We start from the raw sequence: 11,277 nt of genomic DNA on the forward strand, positions 1-11,277 counted from the left end.
CCCAACTCTGCTGACACCATGATATCCCACTTCCAGCCTCCAGAACTGTGAGAAAATACATTTCTGTTGTTTAAGGCACCCAGTCTATGGCATTTTTGCTATGGCAGCCTGAGCAGATCAAAATAACCAATAAGAGAAGAGACAGCCTGGAAATCTACATGCATACACAGAGAAATGGTATCACAAATCACCAAGGAAAGGACTTGACTACTGAATGAATGATCTGGGGCTAGTGATAATTCAAATGGAAAACTTAAATTTGAAACCCTAGCTCACAACATACTGTCAACTACAAATTGCCACTCGCCAAGGGCATTTGCCATCTGCCTCTGAAGAGACTGAATCCACGCTGCTGCAGCTGTTGGCCTTCAATAGGTCCTGAAGGGAGTTCAGGGTGGAGAACGAGGCACTTTGTGCTCCAGGAAAACTGGTGGAACAGCTTTTTAGATAGATATTTTCAGGACCTGATTTCATGGCCCCAATCCCTGTACCTCCTCATATCTAGAAAAGCACTAAATCCCTTCATGGTGACATCAGCTACTCAAGACTAACAGAAAACCTTTTGTAAGATAAGTGCTTTAATGCATCGAATTTCCCCTTCACCAAAATCACGTATACTGACCTTCCACCACTACCTTTTTGGAGCAGTTTCTCAGCTCTCTGAGGGGCTGTCTCCCAGGCTGCAGTCCTCATTTCTGCCCCCAAATAAAACTTAACCCCCAGCTCTTACGTAGTGTATCTTTTTTAAGTCGACAACAGCAAAAGTAATTCAAGAAGAATTAAAAATCTGAACATGAAAAGCAAGAAGTAAAGATGATTAGAAGAAAATATACAAGGCTATTGGTAAAAAGTGGGGAAAATTTTAAGACAGAAAAAAAAAAAGCACAAACCATAAATGAAAATTAGCAAATTAAAAATGAAAAAATATAAGCCATAGGCTAGTAGTAGATATTTACAATGTATATTACTGACATGAAGGATCTAGAATGTGTGAAAAAGACTTCTTTAGATCAAAAAGATACTCCCACATGAAAAATGAGCAAAAGACATAAACAGACCATTCATAGACGAGTCATTACATATATATGTATACATACACATTTTTATTATTACATATATATATATATACACACACACATATATATATGAAAAGATGCTCTACTAGAATCAGGCAAATGCACATTAAAACAGAGATGTTATTTAGATAGCCAGTGGGAATTTGCTGCATGCTCAGGGAACTCAAACCTAGGCTCTGTCACAACCTACAGGGGTAGGAAGTGGGAGGGAAGTTCAAGAGGGAGGGGACATACGTATACCTATGGCTGATTCAAGTGGACAGATGGCAGAAACCAACACAATACTGTAAAGCAAGTATCCTTCAATTAAAAATAATGTTTTTAAATCAGCATAAAAAAAACTATACTATTTCACACCCATCAAATTAACAAAAATTTTAAAGTCCATGATTCAGCAATTCCACTCCTGGGCATATATCTAGACTAAACTATAATTCAAAGATACATGTATCTCATATGTTCATAAAAGTCCAATAATTCTAAGCAATGAGGAGGCTACAGAGAAACAGAAACTGTACACTGAGTCGGTGGGGGCATAAATTAGTACAACCACCTTAGAAAGATGGAGTTAACATGCCTTTTTATCCATTTACTCTTTGCTAGAAATGTACTCTAAAGGGAACACACCTGTGTGCAAAAGGAGACACAAACATACAAGAATGCTGTTGTCATATTGTGAATTTCCAAGAACTTTCCAAGAAACTTTGAATAAAATGACAGGAAAAACAGATACTAAATCCACCAATCATAACATCATGATTAGTCACAACTCCAGCTACACCATTAAAAAATAACTAAGCTCGTAGAATCCGGTCCCATCACTTCATGGCAGATATAAAGGGAAAAAGTAAAAGCAGTGACAGATTTTCTTTTCTTGGGCTCCAAAATCACTGCAGATGGTGACTGTAACCATGAAATTAGACGATGCCTGCTTCTTGGAAAGAAAGGCATGACAAACCGAGACGGCATATTAAAAAGCAAAGACATCACTTGCTGACAAAGGTTCATATAGTCAAAGCTATAGTTTTTCCAGTAGTCATGTATGGATGTGAGAGTTGGACCATAAAGAAGGCTGAGTGCCAAGGAACTGATGCTTTTGGATTATGGTACTGGAGAAGACTCTTGAGAGTCCCTTGGACTGCAAGATCAAACTGGTCAATCCTAAAGAATCAACACTGAATATTCATTGGAGGGACTGAAGCTGAAGCTGAAGCTCCAACACTTTGGTCGCCTAATGTGAAGAGTCAACTCACTAGGAAAAACTCCTAAGTTGGGAAAGACTGAAGGTCAAAGGAGAAGAGAATGGCAGAGGATGAGATGGTTAGTAACATCACCAACTCAATGGACATGAACTTGAGCAAACCCTGGGAGGCAGTGAAGGACAGGGAAGCCTGGCGTGATTCAGTCCATGGGGTCGCAAAGAGTCGGACACGACTTATGCCTCAACAACAACAACCAGCTAGACCTTCTCCTCCTTCATCTCCTTAGGCAACAGAAAAGCAGATAAAGCATGATGTCCAGGATGCAAACTGAAGCTCAGACAAGAAAACACTTCTCACACAAGGACAGAAGCCATCAAGGACAAGTGACAAGGACAGCTGAACCTGCCCTTCTTAAATATACTTGACATAAAAAGAAATGGCAGAGCAAATACACACCACTATGACAAAAGTAAAGAAGGAAAACCAAGTGCAGAAGCCAGCCTGGAAGGAAATATCCTCCCAGAAATGGGTGAGAAGTTCTCACACAGGTCCTGGTGATAGCCAACACAAGAGAAGTGCCTCTGGGTGGCTATTTCTCCACCTTTGATTCCATCTCTAGATCAAGCATTTTTTGCCTTAAGCCTGATTTGGAATATTTCATTAGAAACTGGAATGATTAGTACTTTTCAACTCTTTTAAAGCTGTCTGTGGAACATCCCTGGTCCAGTGGTTAAGGCTCTGCACTCTCAATGCAGGGGGCATGGGTTCAATCCCTGGTCAAGGAACTAAGACCCTGTATGACTCAAGGTGTGGCCAAAACATTTTAAAAAATTAAGCTATCTCTGTCCTACCACTCACTTCAAGCTTTAAAAGTGTTGACCACACTCTAAGCTACAAAAAGAAAAAAGTTCTTCCAATAAATGATCCACTATGAAAAATTAAGAACATAAAATCAGCAAAACAAGAAAGAAAACATGAGAGGACAAGGCAGAGAAAGGAGATTACAAAGGGAAACTACAGAATTCAGGAAACATCCTGAGAGCAAAACACCTCTACAAAACTCATAAATAAATTAGAAGTGGTGAGAAATAGCATAGACAGAGTTGAAAACTTAAATAGTAATGCCCAGGAATGGCTTGAAATAATTACAGAGAGTCAGAAGTTAAATTAAAGGGTTTAGAGACAAAAACTGAGACATCAAATTAAATACTACAGCCCTGACATCAGTTATTTTATTCCAGCAATTTCTACCACTGCTCAAAATAGTTTGGGCACCTTTGGGGGACAATTGCTTTTATTTTTTTTTTTTTTTAAATTTATTTTTTCAGTGGGTTGTGTCATACATTGACATGAATCAGCAATAGATTTACACGTATTCCCCATCCCGATCCCCCTTCCCACCTCCCTCTCCACCCGATCCCTCTGGGTCTTCCCAGTGCACCAGGTTCGAGCACTTGTCTCATGCATCCCACCTGGGCTGGTGATCTGTTTCACCATAGATAATATACATGCTGTTCTTTCGCAAAATCCCACCCTCACCTTCTCCCACAGAGTTCAAAAGTCTGTTCTGTACATCTGTGTCTCTTTTTCTGTTTTGCATATAGGGTTGTCGTTACCATCTTTCTAAATTCCATATATATGTGTTAGTATGCTGTAATGTTCTTTATCTTTCTGGCTTACTTCACTCTGTATAATGGGTTAGGGATTGCTTTTAAAACCAAGGTGTTTTTTTTTTTTTAACTTAATAAAAGAAAACTAGCTTTGTTACTTTATTTTCATTTCTCATTCTTGACCCTCAACAATTGTATACAACATGGTTAAAGGCTTGGCCCATAAAAGGCAAATAACAGTAACAGCTGTAACTTCTATAACACGTATTACATAATGGCACTATTGTAAAACTTTACACTATGAAACCATTTAATCTCATAACCATCCCCCAAGGAAATAAATACCATTATTATCTCCCATCTCAATAAAGTGCAAGTGTTAGTTGCTCAGGCGTGTCGGATTCTTTGTGACCCCATGGACTGTAGCTCGCCAGGCTACTCTGTCCAGGGTATTCTCCAGGCAAGAATACTGGAGCGGGTAGCCACTCCCTTCTCCAGGGGATCTTCCCAACCCAGGGATGGAACCCAGGTCTCCTGCATTGCAGGCAGAATCTTTACCGTCTGAGCCAGCAGGGAAGCCACTGAGGAAAGTGAGCAGAAAGAAATGAAGTAACTTGCCCAAGATCACTAAACAAGTACCTGATGCAGCTGGGATGTGAACTCAGGCACCTGGGTCCAGCATTCAAAACCTTTCTCCCTCCACGAATGTGTGAATAAATGGCCAGCTGCTTCCTTTACCTGGCTTTGTCCCACTCCACTTCTTACTCTCTTTCTTCTACTGAGGCTATGAGAAACCATTCAAAATCAGCTATAAAAATTCTGGTTGATGTCTTCTTTCAAGTGCATCTCATTCCACAATACCCATATCTCCTAATTTGGTTTTCTTTTTTTTCATTTATTTTTATTAGTTGGAGGCTAATTACTTTACAATATTGTAGTGGTTTTTGTCATACATTGACATGAATCAGTCATGGATTTACATGTATTCCCCAACCCGATCCCCCCTCCCACCTCCCTCTCTACCTGATCCCTCTGGGTCTTCCCAGTGCACCAGGCCGGAGCACTTGTCTCATGCATCCAACCTGGGCTGGTGATCTGTTTCACCCAAGGAAGGTCACACTTGTTGTCAAAATGTCTAGAAGCCACCTTACCCATCCCTTCCCCTTGCCTCTTCAGACACAGGTTCAGTTCCTTAATAAGTGAGGTCTTGTCAAAACCCACAAGAGGCCAGTCACAGAAGCAAGCTCAGGCCAAGAGCAAAGGAGAAGAGTCTAGGAAGGCTGAAAGAAGCCCCTACCCATTCAGGGGGCTTTCCTGGAGGTGGGGAGCAGTCACAGAGGAGGTCAACAGAGCACCACAGGAGGTAACACACCAGGCATCACCCAAAAGCACCAGTCGGGGGTGGGGTGGCAGTAGACCAAAACAAGGATTCTACACAACAAAGTCAGTGCGCTCCTGACTGGTACTGACAGTTATATTCAGAGGGGTAGGAATGAGGTAGTTCAAAGTCTCCAGGTTCATCTTAGGCAGCCTCCCAGGCATCTGGGGAGAGAGGCTGACCAGGGTCAAGCCGAGTTTCAAGGCCATTGGAACCTAGATCCGCGACAAGGATCTACCTTCTGGCAGAGAACCAAGTGAAAATTTGATCGGAAGCCGGGTCAAAATAGACAAGCATCCTGAGAAACAAAGGACTCTCCTGGGACACCAGCGCCTGGCTTGAAGTCCAAGTCCAAGTCCATGCCCAGGTAGGCAGCAGCGGAGCCCCTGACTCCCTTCCAGAATTGGTCTGAACTGACCTGAGTCTGCACCTGTCCACTGCCTGCAGATGAGCAAGCAGGACTGAGGAAGGAGGGTTGCACACTGGTCTGTTCATGAAAGGATGAACCTGTCACCCCCACAAGGAAGCCTGGGACAGAAATGTAGCCTCTCAGAAAATCAGACATAAATTGTGATCCTTGTTTATTCAAAAGAGGAGAGTGAAAAAGTTGGCTTAAAGCTCAACATTCAGAAAACTAAGATCATGGCATCTGGTCCCATCACTTCATGGGAAATAGATGGGGAAACAGTGGAAACAGTGGCTGACTTTATTTGTCTGGGCTCCAAAATCATTGCAGATGGTGATTGCAGCCATGAAATTAAAAGACGCTGACTCCTTGGAAGGAAAGTTATGGCCAACTTAGACAGCATATGAAAAAGCAGAGACATTACTTTACCAACAAAGGTCCATTTAGTTAAGGCTATGGTTTTTCCAGTAGTCATGTAGAGATGTGAGAGTTGGACTATAAAGAAAGCTGAGCACAGAAGAATTGATGCTTTTGAACTTTGTGTTGGAGAAGACTCTTGAGAGTCCCTTGGACTGCAAGGAGCTCCAACCAGTCCATCCTAAAGGAGATCAGTCCTGGGTGTTCATTGGAAGGGCTGATGTTGAAGCTGAAACTCCAATACTTTGGCCACCTGATGCGAAGAGCTGACTCATTGGAAAAGACCGTGATGCTGGGAAAGATTGAGGGCAGGAGGAGAAGTGGACAACAGAGGATGAGATGGTTGGATGGCATCATCGACCCAATGGACATGGGTTTGGGTGGACTCTGGGAGTTGGTGATAGACAGGGAGGCCTAGCAGACTGCAGTTCATGGGGTCGCAAACAGTCGGACACGACTGAGTGACTGAACTGAACTGTTTATTCAAAACATCTACTGAGGAATCCTACAGAAGAAAGGGTGCCCATGTGTGGAAGACTCTTTCCAAAGACAGCATTGTCCTTGTCAATTTTTTAAGGTAACAATTTAGTGAAATATCTTTATACTCGAGTTGCATTTGTAGGAGTTATATGTCAATGGACCTCATATTGAAATCCTCTTTGCACATATCAGGGCTTAATTTTACCTAACAAAGGAACAACTTAAGATGAACTGACTTGAGAAGAGAGAAAAAATGAAAAGACATAGAAAAGAGATCTTAATAGATTATGCACCCATTCCTTAAAAGGAAGATTTGGGAGAGAGATTTATTTTTCCCTTGTATTGATAACATTCTCAGGACGTATTTCTCTTATAACCTTGTAACTTTTGAGCATCTTCACTCATTCTGTACCCCTCTACCCCAGTAGTAGGAATTCCTAATAATGTACTTTCACAACCTCGAGAAATTCCACCGAAATAGCACCTGCAAAAATGGTGTATACTAAGAAACTGTGTTAATGATTATCTTTCATGCTTTTCTTAGAATAATTGCCTTGTTACAAACCCCAAGGCCAGACCCAGAAGGGATCATGACTGGGATCATGAAAGCATGGACCTTGGAACACCCGGTCCGCAACAGGCATGAACACTGCCTACGCACTTGCTGACTGTTCCTGAGACTAGCCCGGAAGGGAATGGCCTCGGGTAAAAACAAGGAGATCTGGACCATGTCAGCGTAGCGTCTTGAGAAAGATAAGATCAAAGAAAGTCTTGTAGCCTGCAATTAGGGATAAAAGCTGGACTCAGAGTGGCCTCTGCGCCTCAGTCCAATAGAGGCTGCAGGTCCCCTGACCCACTGCACCAGATTTCATGTTCTGTCTTCATTCTTATCGCTCGCTCCCGGACCATTAGGGCAATGCCCCCCAACCCCACCTCCACCCCCTACTCTCGCAGCCTCTGATCACTGCCATCTGTTCTCTGTATCTCTGGTTTTTCAGTTTGGGGGAGGTTTTTGTTTGTTTGTTTTAGATTCCACACATAAGTAAGATCATACAGTGTTTGTCTTTGTCTGACTTATTTCACTTAAAGGAAAATACAAAATGCTCTCCTTGGAAACAATTTGCCTCTTACATGTAGCTGTTTAAGAAGAAACACCAGGGCTTCCCTGGTGGCTGGGTGGTCACCTGTCAATACAGGAGACACAGGTTTGATCCCTGGTCAGGGAAGATCCCACATGCCCCAAGTAAGCCTGTACGGCAGTATGCCATAACAACTGAGCTTGTGCTCTAGGGCCTGGGAGCTACAACTACTGAAGGCTGTGTGCCTAGAGTCCGTGCTCTGAAACAAGAGAAGCCACAGCAACGAGAAGCCTTCACACCACAGAGAAGAGGAGTCCCTGCCACAACTAGAGAAAGCCCACCCGCAGAAACAAAGACCCAGCAGAGCCAAAAATAAATAGATAATTAGCTAAAAAACAAAAATAAAAACCCATCCGTTTATTAAAAAAAAAAAAAAGGAGGAAACGCCATAAAAGATGGCCATCTACCATACTCTGTAACTTAACTGAAATATTCTGTTACATATAAGGATGGTCAGAACCAGCATGCATTTAACGATAAATGTGACTCTAAGAATTTCCTGTCTATAAGACACTCTACACAGTAGCCGTGCCCCACCACCAGTGCTCACTAGAATATGACACTTTCCCCAGATCCCTATCTTCATTAAATTCTACTCCTCCAACTCAAGATGCAGGGCCAGAAACAGTAAATGAGGGAGACAAGGGGATGGGAGGTACTACTAATTATTCACAAAAGGCAAATACATAACAAAGACTTTTTTTAAGTTTGTCACGCTAATATAAAGAGAAAGTGAAAAATAACTTCATAGTATCTGATTACTGGTGATTTGGAAAGGGTTTTGGAAGCTGTATTTATCCCCAACATGTCAGATACCAAAACAAACAAAGAAAGTGAAACAGAAATAGGATTCTTTAAAAAGTTAGGCGCAATGTTTACCATGCATAACACACACACACACACATGACTAGCAGAGATATTACTAAAATGTTGATTATAAAATTGTAAGGCATTTAGGAATGAGCTAAAGAGACTCAAAATCAAAACCCTACAGGCACTCAGTGAAAAGACGTCTTTTCACTCTTTTCACCACATCGCCTGCCTGTCAGCACCCCCACAATGCCCACACTCTGCAGGAGCTGTCTGGGCCCAGTGCTAAGGAATTGATTTTTTTTTCTTCTTAGATTGGCTTATTCATTTTAACTGTGAGACTTTCTATCCAGTGTTAATTCCCTAGTCTTCTGCTTGCACTGTGTCCAGTCAGTAACCCAACTTCCTGGGCGTGTAATGAGTAGAGATAACACTTCAGAAATCAATACATTGTTATCAATAGCATGCATGCACGCTCAGTCGCTCAGTCGAATCCGACTCTTTGCAACCCCATGCACTGTAGCCCACCAGGCTCCTCTGTCCATGGAACTCTGCAGGCAAGAATACTGGAGTGGGTTGCCATTTCCTCCTCCAGTTATCAATAACAAGAAATAAACAAAGCATCCAATTTAAACATGGGCAAAAGGCAAGGAATCTTTCTTCCCAAGAAGACATACTTATGGCCAACAGGTACGTGAAAATGTGCTCAAAAACTGTAATCATCAGGGGAATGTAAATCAAAACCACAGTGAGACATCACCTCACACCTGTTAGGATGCTTATTATCAAAAGAACAAGAGAGAACAACGTCCCCCAGCAGGTGGAGAAAAAAGTAACAGAACACGTGTACTGTTCATGGAAATGCAAACTGGTGCAGCCACTGTGGAAAACAGTATGGAGGTTCCTTAAAAAATCAGAACTACCATAGGATCCAGCAATTCCGTCTCTGAGTATAAAACCTAAAGGAAACGAAAACATCATCTCAAAGAGCTAACTGTACTCCCATGCTCACTGCTGCATTATTCACAAGAGCCAAGGTACAGACACAGTCTTAGTGTGGACAGGCAAACAGATAAAGGAAATGCTATATGTATGTATTTATATGGATATAGATAAAGATATACAGACATTCCATGCGTTCAGCCTTAAAAGGAGAGGGAAAAATTCTGCCCTCTGTAACACCATGGATGACCCAAGAGGGCATTATGCTAAGTGAAGTAAGCCACAGAAAGACAAGCGTTGCCAATATTACCTGGTATCACTTATATGTGGAATCTTAATTTTTAAAAAAACAAAGTGGAAATCATAGAAACAGTAGAATGGTTGCCTGGAGCTAGAGTGGTGAAAGAACTAGTGCTTCTGACAACCTAATGTTTATGTCAAGGTGACTACAGCGACCCCATGGACTGTAGCACCCCAGGTTCCTCTGTCGTGGAATTCTCCTGGCAAGAATACTGGAGTAGGTTGCCATTTCCTTCTCCAGGGGATCTTCCGGACCCAGGGATCGAACCTGAGTCTCCTACATTGCAGGCAGACTACCGTCTGGGCTACCGGGGATGAAGACAGTTGATAACACTATGTTGTATAACAGAAATCTGCTAAAAGGTTAGAACTTCTCAACAACAAAACAACAACAACAACAAAGGTAAAATTTTTAAATGAGTGCACGGTTACAGACCAAGTTTGGTCAAATCTGGTCTTGTAACCATTTCCCTAATTCACAAAGCAGAAAGAGAGAAGTCAAGCCCGCAGGAGGCTAGGCGATCCTCAGAAGCGCACCGGGCCCGCGCCCCCGGCCTCCGGGTCCCGCGGGGCCTCACCTCTCGCGCCCCCGCACCGCCCGCGCCACGCGCCGCGCCGCCGGGCCTCACCGTGCGCCCCGCACCGCCTGCGCGGAGCCGTGCCGCTGCCCGAGCTCAGAGCCGCATTGCGCCGTCCCTGGAGTAGCCGGGTCCTGACGGAGCGCGGCGGTCCCCCGCGCTGGCCTTTAGGAGGTGGGAGGAGCGGCGCGCGGTGCGCACGGGAAATCTGATAGGTGAGGAGCCGGCGGGCGGGCGGGGTCTCGGGGCGCTGCTGCCGGGGGTGGCTGGGCCCCCCGAGTCCCAGCAGCGCCCCACGCGGGGCTCCGGGAGGTAACTGGACCCCAACGCCCAGCGCCAAGGGAGGCGGCAGGCACCATCTGCTCTGTTCCGCTTTGGTGGCCCCCCAGCGGAAGAGCATCTTTCGCGCAGCACCGGACATTCTCGGCGGCGGAGTTTGCTCAAATTCCCCTTGTTCTTGTTGTTGTTGTTTAGTCGCTCAGTCGTGTCCAACTCTTTGGGACCCCAGGGACTGTAGCCCGCCAGGCTCCTCTGTCCATGGGATTTCCCAGGCAAGAATACTGGAGCGGGTTGCCATCTCCTTCTCCAGCAGACCACCCAGCCACCCACCCACACACACACACACACACACACACACCTTGGGGGGAGGGGGGAGCTTTGAGTGTCTCTCCCTGCCCACCATGGTAACGGTCCCGAAGTTAACTTCGAAAAAACCAAAATGCCCTCTGTGCGGGAAGGCCCCGCGGTCCCGCACTCCCTCAAACCCCAGATGCCTCGAGAAGGAGCCCCTCCGCTCTTTCAGAAAAGAGATGCCATTTTCAGATCCGTTTGGTGATGGGCAGATTCGAGGACAGATAACAGAAGGGCAAATTACGGGGACTGTTTAATCCTTAGGACCGCCGCGTGAAGTAGGCCCTGTTCCCACTTAACAGATGAGGA

The 11,277-nt window shown here is 44.2% G+C and overlaps 1 protein-coding gene across 3 annotated transcripts in view; it reads right to left on the bottom strand.

Moving 5' to 3' along the window:
* B3GALT5 (beta-1,3-galactosyltransferase 5) overlaps nucleotides 1–10,536 on the bottom strand; it is a 52,599-nt gene extending 42,063 nt beyond the window's left edge. For all 3 annotated transcript variants that reach the window (XR_006335382.1, XM_043875223.1, XM_043875222.1), the window contains exon 1: nucleotides 10,390–10,536. The gene's annotated coding sequence lies outside the window, so the exon portion shown is untranslated. The remainder of the gene's footprint in view (nucleotides 1–10,389) is intronic.
* Nucleotides 10,537–11,277: the final 741 nt, after the last annotated feature.

The sequence above is a fragment of the Cervus elaphus genome, chromosome 19 (genome assembly GCF_910594005.1).
Source record: "Cervus elaphus chromosome 19, mCerEla1.1, whole genome shotgun sequence".
NCBI classification, from domain to species: Eukaryota; Metazoa; Chordata; class Mammalia; order Artiodactyla; family Cervidae; genus Cervus; species Cervus elaphus.